Source organism: Polistes canadensis, unplaced genomic scaffold, assembly GCF_001313835.1.
Source record: "Polistes canadensis isolate GaletaPanama2010 unplaced genomic scaffold, ASM131383v1 scaffold_70, whole genome shotgun sequence".
NCBI lineage: Eukaryota > Metazoa > Arthropoda > Insecta > Hymenoptera > Vespidae > Polistes > Polistes canadensis.
In genome coordinates, this window is record NW_014569617.1 from 472491 (window position 1) to 487273 (window position 14783).

At 36.0% G+C, this 14783-nt stretch overlaps 1 protein-coding gene across 4 annotated transcripts in view; it reads right to left on the minus strand.

Annotated features, from left to right (window-relative positions):
• LOC106786247 (stress-activated protein kinase JNK) overlaps positions 1-14783 on the minus strand; it is a 103624-nt gene that overhangs the window by 82782 nt on the left and 6059 nt on the right. For all 4 annotated transcript variants that reach the window (XM_014747415.1, XM_014747411.1, XM_014747413.1 and 1 more), the window contains one exon: positions 1416-1494. The gene's annotated coding sequence lies outside the window, so the exon portion shown is untranslated. The remainder of the gene's footprint in view (positions 1-1415; positions 1495-14783) is intronic.

Here is a 14783-nt window from a genome sequence, read left to right on the forward strand (position 1 = left end):
CAACGAGAGAGAGAGAGGAAAGAAGTGAAGTGATCGAAGAGAGATGAACGCACAACAGCAGCCATATTCTATGGTAAGAAACATCTGATGTATCCTGCGGATCCTAGCAATCCTAAGGACACGTCCAGTCGCTTATTCGGAACAACAGTAGTAGGATCGTGTAGAACGTGAAAAGCGTGGGACGTCACGCGAAGGTCGCAGAGCCCGAAAATCCATAACCACCCTCCCACCCCCGTTACGTTTCGCGAAGTTGCGCTTGCGCGACCCAAGGCTCTTTACCAAAGAAACGACGGCTAATGGCCCGTCCTCGTTACAATACATTTTTCGACAATTACTTATCGACCGATTTTCAAATATATTTTCAAATATATTTTCAATACATTTTTCCATCTCCTAAAGCAAACCAAATCTAGAAAGAATTCTTCTTAAACAAACATTTATCTAATATCCTCGTTTCATCGAATCAGCGATTTCGAAATTCTCGAATATCCGCGATAATAGAATAAAATGAAGTTCTGATTTTTCCTGGACTTGACCGATAATATCACCGTCACGGATATGAAAAAACTAATTAATTAGGAACGTTATCTCCATGACACTACGAATATGAAGAACAAAAGAAACAAGAACAACTAAGTGGATGAGAGATCAGACGAAAGAAAAATATAATCCAATTAACTTGGAGAGACGGAATTTGATGTTTTACTAAATCAAGAAGTCGGATTATCTTTATTAATTAGCTCGATTTTCGAAGATGTCCTTCATTAATTAATTCATTCATTCATTCATTCGATAATATTCAACTCGTTCTGTAACATAGAAACTGTTTCTACTTTTTCTTCTTCTTTTCCTTCACTTTGAATAAATAAAAAGGACGAAAAAAAAATGTAATTTATAATTTTTTTATTGCCAAGGAATCTTCATTGAGATATCAAAAGTGAACGAATATCGAATTGCATAATGATGTTAATGCGACGACGATAATCAATCCAGAGATTCGCTACAGTTCATTATCGATAGATTTAACGTGCAATTACAATGATGAGCATTCGAATGAGTAGCAGGACGTATTCGAACTGTCAGTGTTATCAACAACTCCGTTATAATCTCAGGCAGATCGACAATTAATTATTTTCGAATAATAACAATAGTAATGTGCATAACATTGCGAGTTATACACTTGAATTCTCTCGCCTACAATAATCGAGGAATCTATGATTGTTTTACGATGATCATTGGATTAATTAATTATCTTCATCAATTATCAGATAAATGAAATCAATTATTGTTCTAATTATCTTATAAGCAAATTAGCAAATTTTTATTTCCACTTGGTGCCTGTAAAGAAGAAACATCCTGGAGCGTAAAAAAAAAAAGAGAAGCATTGAATTTATATCCAAATTCAAAGCACTCACCAACTCAGGAGGACACGAGGAAACCACCCATGATGCTGCTGCTGCTGTTGTTGTTGTTGTTCCTGTTCGACGTTGATCCCTGAAACAAGAAAGTAAGTAAAAAAATAAGAAGAAATAAAAGGAGATTACAAAACGAAACGATATAATTAACAAGGCACTCGAGACGACAAGCGATGGCATCAAATAAGTATGGTAGAGGAAATGCAATAATAAAGCTAAAGGGTCTTCTCTCGTGTGGTAAGTAAAGAAGAATAAACGCGACCGTACCCTTCGACTTTTACCAACCGACTAAATTACATTTCATTTCAACGAACTTCATTTACCTCGGAAAATTTAATGACCAAATATCCGCGTATTATAAATACAATTATCCTCTCTTAATTTTTATATTCTATCGTTGAACAATTATAATCCTTTGTGTTTTCTCCGTTATAGATTTCTTATAATATTCTAGTAATAAAAAATATATTATACGTGTAATAAAATTTATCAATGCAACACAAATCTTGCAATTGTCGAGGTGGAAACATTTTTACAACAATTTATACGAGTCAAAACCACAAAATATCAATCATAAGAAATGTTTCGCAGCTCGGATAAAATTTGTCGATCCAGCAACGTCAGTTTCGCCCTTCCCTGTCAAACACATAAAATCAAGCAAGGGATAAAGGCCACACACACATATATATATATATATATATTTGTCTCTCTCTTTCTTCGTTCCCTCCCTTTTCGTATAATCCGCGAGAGGAGACGAGGGTTGTTTTCGCGAGTGCGGTTTTCCTCCAGCTCGGTCGAAGTCGAACTTGAGGGAGTCCCGAGGGATTCCCAAGGGAGACTAGTACTTGGAAAGAAAAGAGAGAAAGAAGGAAAAGGACCCTTTCCACGTACGCAAGAAGCATCGATACTTATCCGCGACCAATACCAACGCGGTGCATCGTCTAATTGAAAGCGACGTCACTCTTGCTCGTTGCATCCCCGTCGGGAACCTAACACTACCCCTTCCAACTACCCTTCCAACTACCCTTTCCTACTCTCTCCCTTTCGAGTAATCGACTGAACTCGGCAATGGATAATGACATCGAGAATAAATATACGAATAATGATGATTTACAAACTACTCTGTGTGAAAATAAAAATGATGCGCTCTTAATTTGAATAAAAAGTGATTGACGTGTGCGTCTACTCTCTAAATAAAATTAATGACTTCGTCGTGATACGAATTTATTTTGGGATATGTTCCACAAATATTATATTTAATATATTGATAAAATTTGTTATAGATTTATTCAATATTATAATAGAAAATGATTGATCCAATCTCTACGTAGAAATGAATTATCTCGTGTTCGTAATACAAATATCAGTCAATCAACGTGTCAATCTACAGATACGCTGTTTGATTTATCAAACGATTGTGGAGACCGATATTAATACCGAATAAGTACTAACACTGTAGCAACAAATAGTAGATAGATAGATCTGTTAATTGATCCTCGAATACTTGGAAGCTTTCAATAATAGCTTAGAATAGTAAGCGAGATAGCATCTAGTTTATTCGAACGACCATTAAGGTGACTTTTGACTCAACGAATATCGATGTCTGCGAGTAGTAGTCATGTTGCATCGTCTAATTGAAAGCGACGTCCCCGTTGATGCATTGTGCCGATAGGGACACAGAAGGGCTGTCGCAGAAAGAGAGACGGAGAGAGAGACGGAGAGAGAGACGGAGAGAGAGACGGAGAGAGAGACGGAGAGAGAGAGGGAGAAATCAACGAATACCGAAAGTGCCGACTATTCCCTTGCGAATCGGAGTTTGTTACTCAACTCGTCCTATCTAACCGGAAATAATGATACCGATTCGCTAAAATTCCCACTACACGATCAAAATCAAGGCAAACGAAAACGATCTCAACGATCCTTTGGATGGATCGTAAATCCTTTTTGGATTTTTTTCAACGAACAATCAATTTTAATTGATTCCACGCTTTACGATCGACATAAATATCGTATGTTCGTATAGCAATTAGGGTTGAATATTGGCCTTAAGGCTACATCGATTAGACAATGATTAACCGCGCAAATGACGACGGATAGTTCCGATAAGATGACGTTCTGGTAATTAAGCGATAGCGACTCCGATTTGCTCTCCGGAGTAATTAGCCAGGTAGCGCATGCCATATCTCCTGGATGGTCTATTGATTCGGCTAATGAACTCGGACCCCAGCCAGCTTTTGCTCCTGGCTAATTAAAAATACTTTCTATTCTTATTCAATTTTGTGTATTTAAAGGACAATTTATATATTCTATTAGGATCAAATTAATACGTAGGAACCAACAAAACGTTCAATAGAATTTTCATTGTTTTATCAATTCATTCGAGGCGCATTGATTTAACAATTAACTCGATTAAGGTAGATACGATACTCGCGTGTTGTACGTGTGTGTGTGCACGCACACACGGGGACCGTGTAACTTCGTATTTGATCTTGCAACAGTTTCCATGCAAGTAATTATGCGAGTAGATGTATCTGTTCAGTCAATTGGCACAATCTGTTGGTCTCGTTGCACGCGACAAAACACCAATCCAAAAGCTATTGTTCAATTTAGCTAAGAGAGTGAGATAGATATATATATACAGATAGAGAATTGGGAGGGTGAAAGGAAGATCCAAAGAAGACCAACGCAACCCCCATAGCAAGCAACGTACTACATGGCTACCCACATCACAGCAATTATTTAGATTGGCACGTGTGAAGTGCTCTCTTGTTACCCTTTTCCCCCGTTCCTCGAACTCGCTTTTCTCTCCCTTGAACGTTAGGGTTCAATAGTACGGATATGGATATGTATGTGTGTGCTTGCACGTCCGATCCGTAAAAATACCTTCGCGGGAGGGTGGCAAAAGGGGGTGGGTGACTCGAAATAGGAATACGAGGCTATTCTACTCCCTCTACATCTCCAATGTCTACGTAACGAGCCTCGAGAATCGATCAATACGCAAGAAGAAACTCACTGGAGGACTTGCACTCCTTTTCTCTCTTATTCCATCATTTTCTTTCAATTTTTTACTTTTTGTCCCCTGCCCTTTTGGTTTTATTCTTATCTGACGTAGTAGTGGACTGCGAAAAAAGCTATATGTAATGATTGAATTAGCCTGATTTACATAGGAAACATAGGAGAATCATTCGATAATGCAATTCTTCGTCAGGGTTCTTTGCGATACGGAAAAAAAAGAGAATCAAGCCATAGTAACGCGAGATAATTTAATCTGTTAAATATAATTTTGTAAACGCGAACATCTCTCTCTTTCTCGGTGCGATTTGATAATAAATTTATGAGAAATATTCGTTTGCGAAAGTGTTTGTCGAAACGTTGTTTCTAAGTAAATTATCGAAATTGAATATTGCGAAAGGGCGTAGTGAAGTTTGGAGATTGTCGAACTCTAACTCATAAATAATTGAAGTTTAAATAGAATTGACAAGGGGTCGGCCGATAGTTCAAGCTCGACAATAGCTTGAATTTCGGATACAGGATGAACGTCCTTCCCGAATATAAATTATTTCAATGCACCTACTAAATCCGTGTTTGTTAGGAAGAGGAAGAGAAACGTGGACTTGATTTTGGCTAAAATCTCGCAAGCTGTGCTCATCAAGAACCAGGTAATATATTATTTCTAGTAGACTCTGATTCTCCCTGCTAAAGCTGTAGAATAAATTAAACGTAAAGATGAATACTCATTCGTTGCAACCCCTTTTCTCAATTAATCCAATCGATCCTCGCGCTGAATCAACGCCGAGAAGAATCGGTTTTACGATAGTCCGAGAAATAGGATTTCCTGAATTACAAATAAAAGTAATTCCTAATCCGGTTTGCCCTAGCCGCAAGGATTGTGTTAGAGACAGAGAGAGAGAGAGAGAGAGAGAGAGAGAGAGAGAGAGAGAGAGAGAAAGAATAGGAAGAAGACGAACAAACAAATGCAGCAGATTTTCAAAGAGCATCCTTTCTCGTTAATTCGATATCTCCGAAAAAGGTGGGGAAAGAAGCGAGAGGAAATTTCAGCTTCGGTATTTAAATATGGATGAACGAAAGGAGTCCCTTTTTACACCCTCTCGCTTTCCTCCTCCTCTGTAGTAACGCACCAGACGGATAGACGTAGGAACAACAGAGCGAGTAGAAACTTGACGAATGGTGCTGGAATAAATTGCAGTCTCGGTATAACGATGACAAACAGATCGTACCGCGATTGGATGGCTCGATGCGTTCGCAGACGATGCAGGGTTTGAAGGGTTGCTGGATCCTACATGCTTGCCTGCCTGCCTGCCTGCCTGCGGATGTAATTTCCGTTTCGCCATATTCGAACTTGTACTTGTACGACACTTCAAACGTCATCCAGATTCCAAAAAGAAACGGAAGAATAAGAATTTATACGATATCTTTCATGTGATACGATAAAAATCATTTCCTTTCTTGTTTTACAAAATAACGAGATAACGTCAATTTGAAAAAACCAAGCTTGACGATATTTCACGTTAGAAAAGCTCAACGATAACGTAAGCGAAAGGGTGGCAGATATTTAAATATGGATAAGCAACCAGAGGAAGGCACAACCCTTTCTCAACAGGGACGCAACCCACAAATAGACTGGGTAACCGTGAAAGTTAGGTCCCGGCAACGACATCTGCCGTTATCTCCTCCTCCCTTTTTAGAAAACGTGCGAATATATTCGGAAGTTGTTGACGTTACCGAGCTTGCCCGGAAATACATAATTCTTTGGCAAGCGTAAATTTGACTTTTATTGCTTGATTTATATATATATTACCTATCTATCGAAAGAGATCAAATACTTGACCCTTAAAAAACGATCTAATAAATTATTAATGCTAACGTACAATTCATTCGATGAAAAGTGTTTCTTCTATCAAATATTTCATCTTTTAACACACTCACTTATCAAAGTAAAAGATCTTACAGGCTATGTAAAAAGCTTTGTCAGATGCATAAAAAATTCATGTTGAAAAAAGGTCAGATAGGTCAAAAGGGGAACAGGAAGCACTTCCATCTTGACGTAAATGAAACTCGTCGACTCGTTGAAGCGACAAAAGGAAATCTCTTCTTTTGATTTTTTGTTCCTTTTATCTTCTTCTTCTTCTTCTTCCTCCTCTTCCTCTTTTACATTCTTTTTTTTTTTTCATTTATAAAACGTAACGTTCGTCACGTGTCCGGCCCTGATCATTCAGCAGATGGAACCTCTCGAAAGATTATTATTACGAGTGCGTTGCTTCTTCCGCCCGGTTCCGGTACTTTTTCATTTTCCGCATCCGTTGATTAAACCGACTCGCGTTCTTCGCGATTCTACCCTTTCCTCTCTCTCCCTCTCACTCTCACCTCGTTTTTTCTCACAATTGTTATGTGATTTGAGAGATGATCTACTACTACGACGAGACCAACCACCGACGAGAATTTTAATAAAATTGTAAACCGCTTTTTTCCTCCCAGTTTCTTTCGGTATTCAATTTTTTTGTCAAACAGCATACAAAATGTATATTAAAAAAGTTCGCCAAATTGTACTGCTACAATTTGTTCGAATGTATTCATCTGTAAATTCCTTTAACCGCTGTGCAATCTATTTACGAACAAATCTTTTCTTATGTTAAAAAATTTCAACATATAGAAAGGAGGATGAATCGATAAACATTTTCATTGTTAAAACTCGTCCAATCGTGTATACACGCAGGACGATAAATCGTATACATAAAATGATGGAATTCGCGAAGCAGAGCGCCGTTTTAATACCGATAATAATCCGCTTTTATACGTCGAACTAAGGCTTTCCTAGCGTCTCAAATATCATGCGAAGCATCCTAACTCTAATTAACAACGATGCAATAAACTTTCTCGATGAACGAACGGGGTTAGTTTAAACCTTAGGAAAGCCGACATAAGCGTGCTGTTCCTTAGATTTAAATGAAACTACTGCTGGGACTTTTATAATCGCGTTCGTTCCTAATACTTTCGTTAAACAAATTTATCCTTCGCTTTAGTTTTCTTCGACGAATATTTCATTACAAGAGATATTAATTGTAATTCTCATTTTTTTTTTGCAATACATAATATATTTCTTTTAGCAGAATATTATAAAGAAATAATAGAAGAACTAAAGTCGATTTACGAGATATTTTCGTATAGTGCGAAACGCGACGAGAGAGTGAGTGGTTTTGTAACGAAGTATCTCGTCGAAACTCATTGAATATTTATTCCCTACTAACTCCCTGGAATTACGCAAAGAACGCTAAGTGCGCGAGAAGAAATGCGAAGATGATACAATATACAAATCTCTCTCTCTCTTTTACGTAATACAAATTCTGATATAGAGTAGTTGAAAACATTCTTCGTTGTTTACGATTTAAAAATAGAGAAACTAATTCGACACGACAAACCTGAATTCTAATTTTACCTTGCCTTGCCTTGTCTTGCCTTGCCTTGCTTTAAACATTACGAATAATAAATATTATTTCAACGAGAAATACGAGATGGAGATATAAAAAAGTGATGTCGGCGTTAACACCTGTTCGCTTTAGCGTTCGGCCTACTAGAAAGGATGAAAAATGAAGAAGTCAAATAGCCTACATGGTCGTTTTATCGAAAAAAAACGATCAACCTTCGTTGCACTCTCGTAAATGCTTAGCTGGTTTCTCTTCCCTATGGCTTCGCTACAAAATGAGACTACTCGTCAGCTATTCTTAAGAATCTAAACTGATCAATTAGAGATAACGAATGAAACATTTTAATCCTACTTACTGTAGCATTTTAAATACTCAATTTATTTTATCCATGTCTCGAAAACAAATCGAATCTTATAATGAAAATGAATGAAATGCCTGGAGACAGAAGAAAATATTAGAATAATTTGACGTCATTTATAAACGACAAGTATTCCTCATAAAGAATAAAACCGATTAAATCAAATTGATAAATCCTAAAACACAGAAATGTCGACGGAAAGGCGACGGAAAGGTGACGGAAGAACGGAAGGAGCTTCAGTTAATTTCCTGTCTAAGAGTCGAGTAAGAGAGTAGGCAGACCACTCTGTGTGTGAACGCCATCGTGTGTGTGCTAGAAACGATGAAATGTGATGAAGAAAAGGGTGGGAGGGGCAGAAGGAAAGGGCTGAGATACGACCCATACAGACTTGATTTCCTTCATATTTCGATCCGCAAAGTCTTCCTCTGCTATGAAGCTTGTTAAAATAAGGAAAGTCTAGAATTTCAATCTCCTTGATTAAATTAGAAATAAAAAAAGAGATTTAATTCATTCATTTGGGGAAAGAGATGATACAATTTGTTGTGAATTAAATTGTCTGTTTTTTTATATTTTTAAAATTCAACTCGATCTCTTTTTTGATTCGAGATCTAAACAACACTCCGGTAGAAATCGAATTCCTTCGAAAAGGTGTTTGAAAAACAAAAAAACAACTGTTCCTCGTTCCTTTCTCTCCTTGTTTCCTAAGAAGAGGAAAAAAAGGAAAACAGAAAACGTGGAGGAACACGATGTCGGAGAAGACATGCTTTCCCCAATGAAGTCGAAACACGAGAGGAATTTCGAATGATAGGAGAGATTTTGTATTAGCCATTCCGATCACAAACGTGGCGCGAGTGCAACGCGAACATCGTGTCGTAAACCGGCGAATTTTGCTGAATAACTTTGTCGTATGAATAATAATAACGAAAGAGATGTCTTTGAACCGTGATCAAAGTGATCACGTTCACGTTTTTATATTGTAAGTATTTACGAAAGAAATTTTCTATGAAAACGTTCATTTTGAGAAGTAGGGGTGTAGTACAGGATGAATCAAAAAAAGGAAGGAACTTATGGGACGGTTGTTGGTGACACAACCTCTTTTCAAATCTTTTTCTACCCCGTTCAATATGGATAGCCAAAAGAAGCATTTGCGACATGTTAAAAAAATCAAATAGAAATATATTCAAATTATTTTCTTACAGAATATAAATATATAGAAATATCCCTTAATGATCCTTGAATACCAAGTGAATTCTGAATTGGAGTTGGAAAGAGAAAAAAGGAGAGAAAAAAAATTGTAAAATAAAGTTTGAAAACGGAAATAAGTTGAGCGAATATATTTTAGAACATAGAAAGTTAGAAATAAGATTAGGAATAAGAGGACTAAAGGTAAACGAAACGTCTCGCTGGTTAGTACGTTCGCCATCTGGCGCGGTTACATCGTCTCGACAAAGTTCGCAAATTAATTTGACAAACGGCCGAGTTCCCGTTTCTCAACGACGATAGACGAATACCGTGCTAAGAGAGAACCAACCAAGTTCCAACCCATTCTCCTGCGTAACACCAAATATCTTTATGGGGTAAAACACGACCCTACGCCGAACCTCTACTATCAGTTCGTACTAACGCGTAACCATCCGAATCCCATTTACTGAACTCGGCTAACTGAGTTTCGAGTAAGTAGATATTTCGATTATTCCATTTACGATTCCTATTGTTATTGTTCCCACAATTCATTCTTCTTACACCAACTTCCTTCCTTCCTTCCAATATTACAATCTTACAATTATTCTAATGCGATATCATACAAATTGGAAAATGCAATCTAAAAATGATTGAAATCGTAAATGAACAAATTTGCTAGTCAATAAGTTTCAGATAATTTGAATGGAGGATTCCTTTTTCCCTAGATTCGGTGGTAAATCAAGAGTAGCAAGATAATAAAGGTAAAATCGCAAGAAGGCAAGGCCACATGACTCAAGGAACGTAATATACCGACGTCTCTGGGAATAACTCGAGCGTATAGGAGTACCAAGAGAAACGATATATTATTCCCAGAATGTAGGGAAAGCGTCGCGGCGGGTGGAAGGAGAAATATAGACACCCAAGCTGAAAGGTAAAACCGTGTATTTGACTTTTCATCCTTTTCTCGGTTATACTCTTGCGTGTGTGGGTGCATACGGATAGCTAACATACGAGATGACCGAGATTCTCTACAAAATCTTTCATTCGACCAACATTTTTTCCAACGTGACACCTTATCGCTGAAATGATGCATACTATGAAAGATATGTAAGTATTATGATTAAAAGGGTTCAATTGTTACATATAGAGAAAGTATCATGCAACGATGCAACGTATGCATGACAAAATTTATAATATAAATGAAATGTATACAAAATAATTATATAAATGTTTCATCCTTTTTTTTAATAAAATATAATATATATTAGAATGATGATATTATGACTGATAAAGACGTATTTATTTGGTATCTATCGTAGTGCATAATCGATCGAGCTGATTAAATTGAGAATCTCTTATTAGATAGACGCGTATACCTCTCCCCATTGCTGCAAATATATAGAAACGAGGGAAATCCTATTTGTCCGTTTACAAGGCTGTATTTCATTCGTCTAAAGTCACTTTTCACGTGCGTCATTAAACGAACTAAGGTATAGATTTTCAGTGAAGCGTGCACGCAAGTTCAGGAGAATAGAATGCAACTAAAGATGCATCGGCGAAACGGACGAAGGGCTATTGTTATCTTCTTCAGAAGGAGTGAGCGATGGCGCGTTCTATGAAAAGGGTCGTCTTTCTCAACTAAAGCTCTCTCTTTCTTTCCTTCTCTCTCATAAAAGTATGTTTTATGTGCTGTCCGGATATATATGTGCACGAGCACGTGTCTGTCTGTGTGTGCACTTTGTCCGAGTAAGCAGATATATCAAAACACGTACTATTTCCCCTACGAGGATCTCAAAGATACGGACTACAAACGATTTTTCCTAGACTACTTATCCTTCAATATTAATCCTCCTTCTCTTTTTTCATTAATTTATCATTTTAATTGGAATACAAGTTTTAATATAGTTAAATCATTGAAACCATTTTCTTAAGTAATAATATTAATTCGAATTTTCAACTTTAATATACAAATGCATTAAACATTTAACTATTGAATGATGTAAAATTGATAGACAAGATAGAGAAAGAAAAAGAGAAACACAAATTTCTCTTGGATTATACTCCAATTAACGGAGTAACAAATGGTAAGACGGTAAGTAGTCTAAGTCGATGCATAAGCCGACTAAACTCGGCAAATCTTAGCAAATCACTGCACTAATTCACGTGGTCCAGATTTTTCTAAGCGCGTCAGTCTCCGCATAAACTCTGTTTGATAAATTCGTGCTAAATCCTGAGGAATCTCGAGTCCGTTTAAAAGAGAAATAGGCACGCGAGAGAGAAAAGTAGCGAAAGAAAGAGTCACCTTGTTTTTCTTTTTTCTCCCCCTTTCTCTACCTCCCTTCTTTTGCCACTCTCTCCTCTTTTTTTCTGAATCTACCTTGGCTTTTTTCTCTCCCTGCTGAAAATGTCAAGCAAACGACTGCCACGTACTCGACGAAATCCAAAAGGTCTTTTTTCCGCATCTTTCATCCTTCTTTATCTAACGAGAAGAAAGCTGTTATATAAAAAATAATTTTTTAAATTAACAAAAAAAATGAGAACACGAAAGCCGAGCTCGCGTTTGCGTGAACTAAAAATAATTATTCTCAAAGAGTTATATGCGCTCATTCGAATATGATAAAATTCATTATAATCGTAAACGATGTTTAAACTTGATAAATTTATTTCTATCATACGTAATTAATGTGAAAAGAATTTAATTAACATTATCATTTAAGTATATGCATTTCGTTTTTTAAATACACTATATAATGTGTATGTTACATTTTATTGCATTGTACTACATGCAATTTTGTGTAACGCGTACCTGCTATATAAAATTCAATTAATTATGTCACTCAAATGCACTTACTTCATAAAATATACTGCACAATGTTTTACATTTTATTACATTTTTTTCTACTACGTACAATTTTATTTATTACAAAACTTCGATAAAAATTGTATCGTTCGAACGAATGTATTTAAATTTTATACAAAACAAGACTCTATAAGAAATATGTTTGATTTTATAACTTGTCTATAAATTGTTGCAAATGGTCTGAGATCACATTTTCTGAAATAATTAATATTATTTGTAATTCAGTCTTTTTTCTTTGATGCCAAAAAAAAAAGAATCATTTATTTTCTAACGAAACGGGATATAAGTAATTAATGCTCGTGGTAGACAGCGTAAAACGAGAGGAAAAAAAAGAACGAATAGAAAGGAAGAATTTTAATCTTCACGCGGTTGAAATTCGCAAACCACATTCCAAACAACTACTCCTACTCCTACTACTACTACTACTATTACAAGTTACGAGTTCGGTTGGGACCGTTGAATATATTGGCGATTTAATAGACCGATTCGACCGACCATTTTCGGAATTATACGTTCCTCTGGATAAAGAAAAAAAAAATAAGAGGAAAAATAGATTACAAAATAATAGTCCAACTAACTAAGTTGAGTATTTCAAATGATTGCGATATTTCTAACTAAATATAAATTGTCTATTATTTCTATCCCTGTCGTGTGGTTGCTGTTGAAAAAACAAGCACGATATTTTCTTGTCGTTACACAATAAAATTAGAAAATAAAAAAATTGAGAGAAAGATCAAAATTGTCCACACTTTCTGGAGCCTCCGCGAGAACTCCTTGACACGCTGAATTGTTTTTTCATTCTGGAAACACAACGAATGAAGAATTTAATTAAATATGCTTCTATCTTTAATCTTGTACATTATGCGAATGCAACAAAGCAACTACGACGCAGTTACTCGGTCTTATTCCTGCAAGAAAAAAAGAAAACATATATTTTAGCAAATATGAAATAATCAAAAAGTAGGAAAACCCGAATGAAAAATGAGCGACATTTTGAATTCAGCCTTGGCAATTAGTACTTCCAAATCTTACCCTGCGTTCTTCCATTTTCTCGTCTAATTAGAGACATTGTTTAATTTCGTCTGTGTTACCTCTACTTACAATTAGCAAAGAAAAGAAAAGAAGAAGAACAAATGTAATTCAGAGTAAAGAAAACAAAGGGAAACTGGAAGAACGCGAAACGAAATAATTGTTAGAACTCGTTTTATTAATAAAAATAACAACTTGACTAGCTCGCTCTTTGTTTAATATAAAAAGTAATGTGTTTATTATAAAAATACGTTTATTATTATTATTATTATTATCTCGTGATCGTTCTCCATCCCTTATCGCGAGCTACACAATAGAAGGGAAATTCCCAAAGCGAGTCTATGCGCATCGATAGTTCGTTAAATAGCGATGCGAGGAGTCTCCAATACTGGGTAACCTACATATCTACTCTTACACATATATATCCATATGTGAGCGTGAAAGAGAGAGAATATTATTTACTAAGGTATTCGCGTGTGAGTAGCCGAATAGCGTATAATTTCATAAACTCTGCGACTGGTTCGATCGAATGAGGACGGGCTTCATATAAAAAGACAAATTTGTCTTCAATACAAGCACGCAAAAACGAGATATAGAATCGATAATTACCATAATCTAGGCGAACAATTTAGAAAATAAAATAATGTAATAAATTGATTAGAAGGCACCGGCCACGATAGATTATTCGAGAAACGTGCAAAACAAGTTTGGCCGAGTCAAATGCGTGTAAACCATAAATTCCATAGCATCAACCTTAAAAAGAAAGAAACAGAGAGATGGAAAGATAGAAGAGAAGTGGGAGTGGATGGTATGCTACGATTAAGAGAGAATATGAGCGATTAGAGAAGAGGAAGCCTGTAAAAGGAGCTTCTGAGATCCCCAGACAGTGGCGTCATCGGATTACTTAATGCGGTTCTATGTATGCGTTCTCGCTGCCTCCTCGTATAAAAGTCTACTACTCGACTAGATGAACACATGAAAAAAACAAACTCTCCCTTTCCTCCTTTTCTTTCTTCCTTCTTTTTTCTTTTTATGAACAAGAAATTTCGGCTGTTTATAAAAAATCCACTTTTGATTTGATGACAAATTAATAGGAAACGGTAAAAGAAAATGAACAAACGACAATAATTAATAATTAATCTAAAATCGTTAAGAAATATTAAAACGAATAATATATTCTTACTAGGCACGAGTTAAAAGTACGACGTGTTGACAGTAAGACGGTCGAGCTGTAACTGTCTCCGATGTATACAAGTATCAGGAAAAAAAAGTATACATAATTATAAGACTAAAGATAAATATAATTTGATCTTAAAAAAGTAGGTGTTAAATTATCAAAAATAATAAAAAAAAAATAAACGATCTATGTATTTCTTTATAACAACGTTGACGTAGATTATACTCAAATATAAATGTATATACATTAAAAAGAAACGTTCATATATTTTCAGACAAGATTTCTCAGCTCGGTTACGTCTGGAAGTATTTAATTTCCG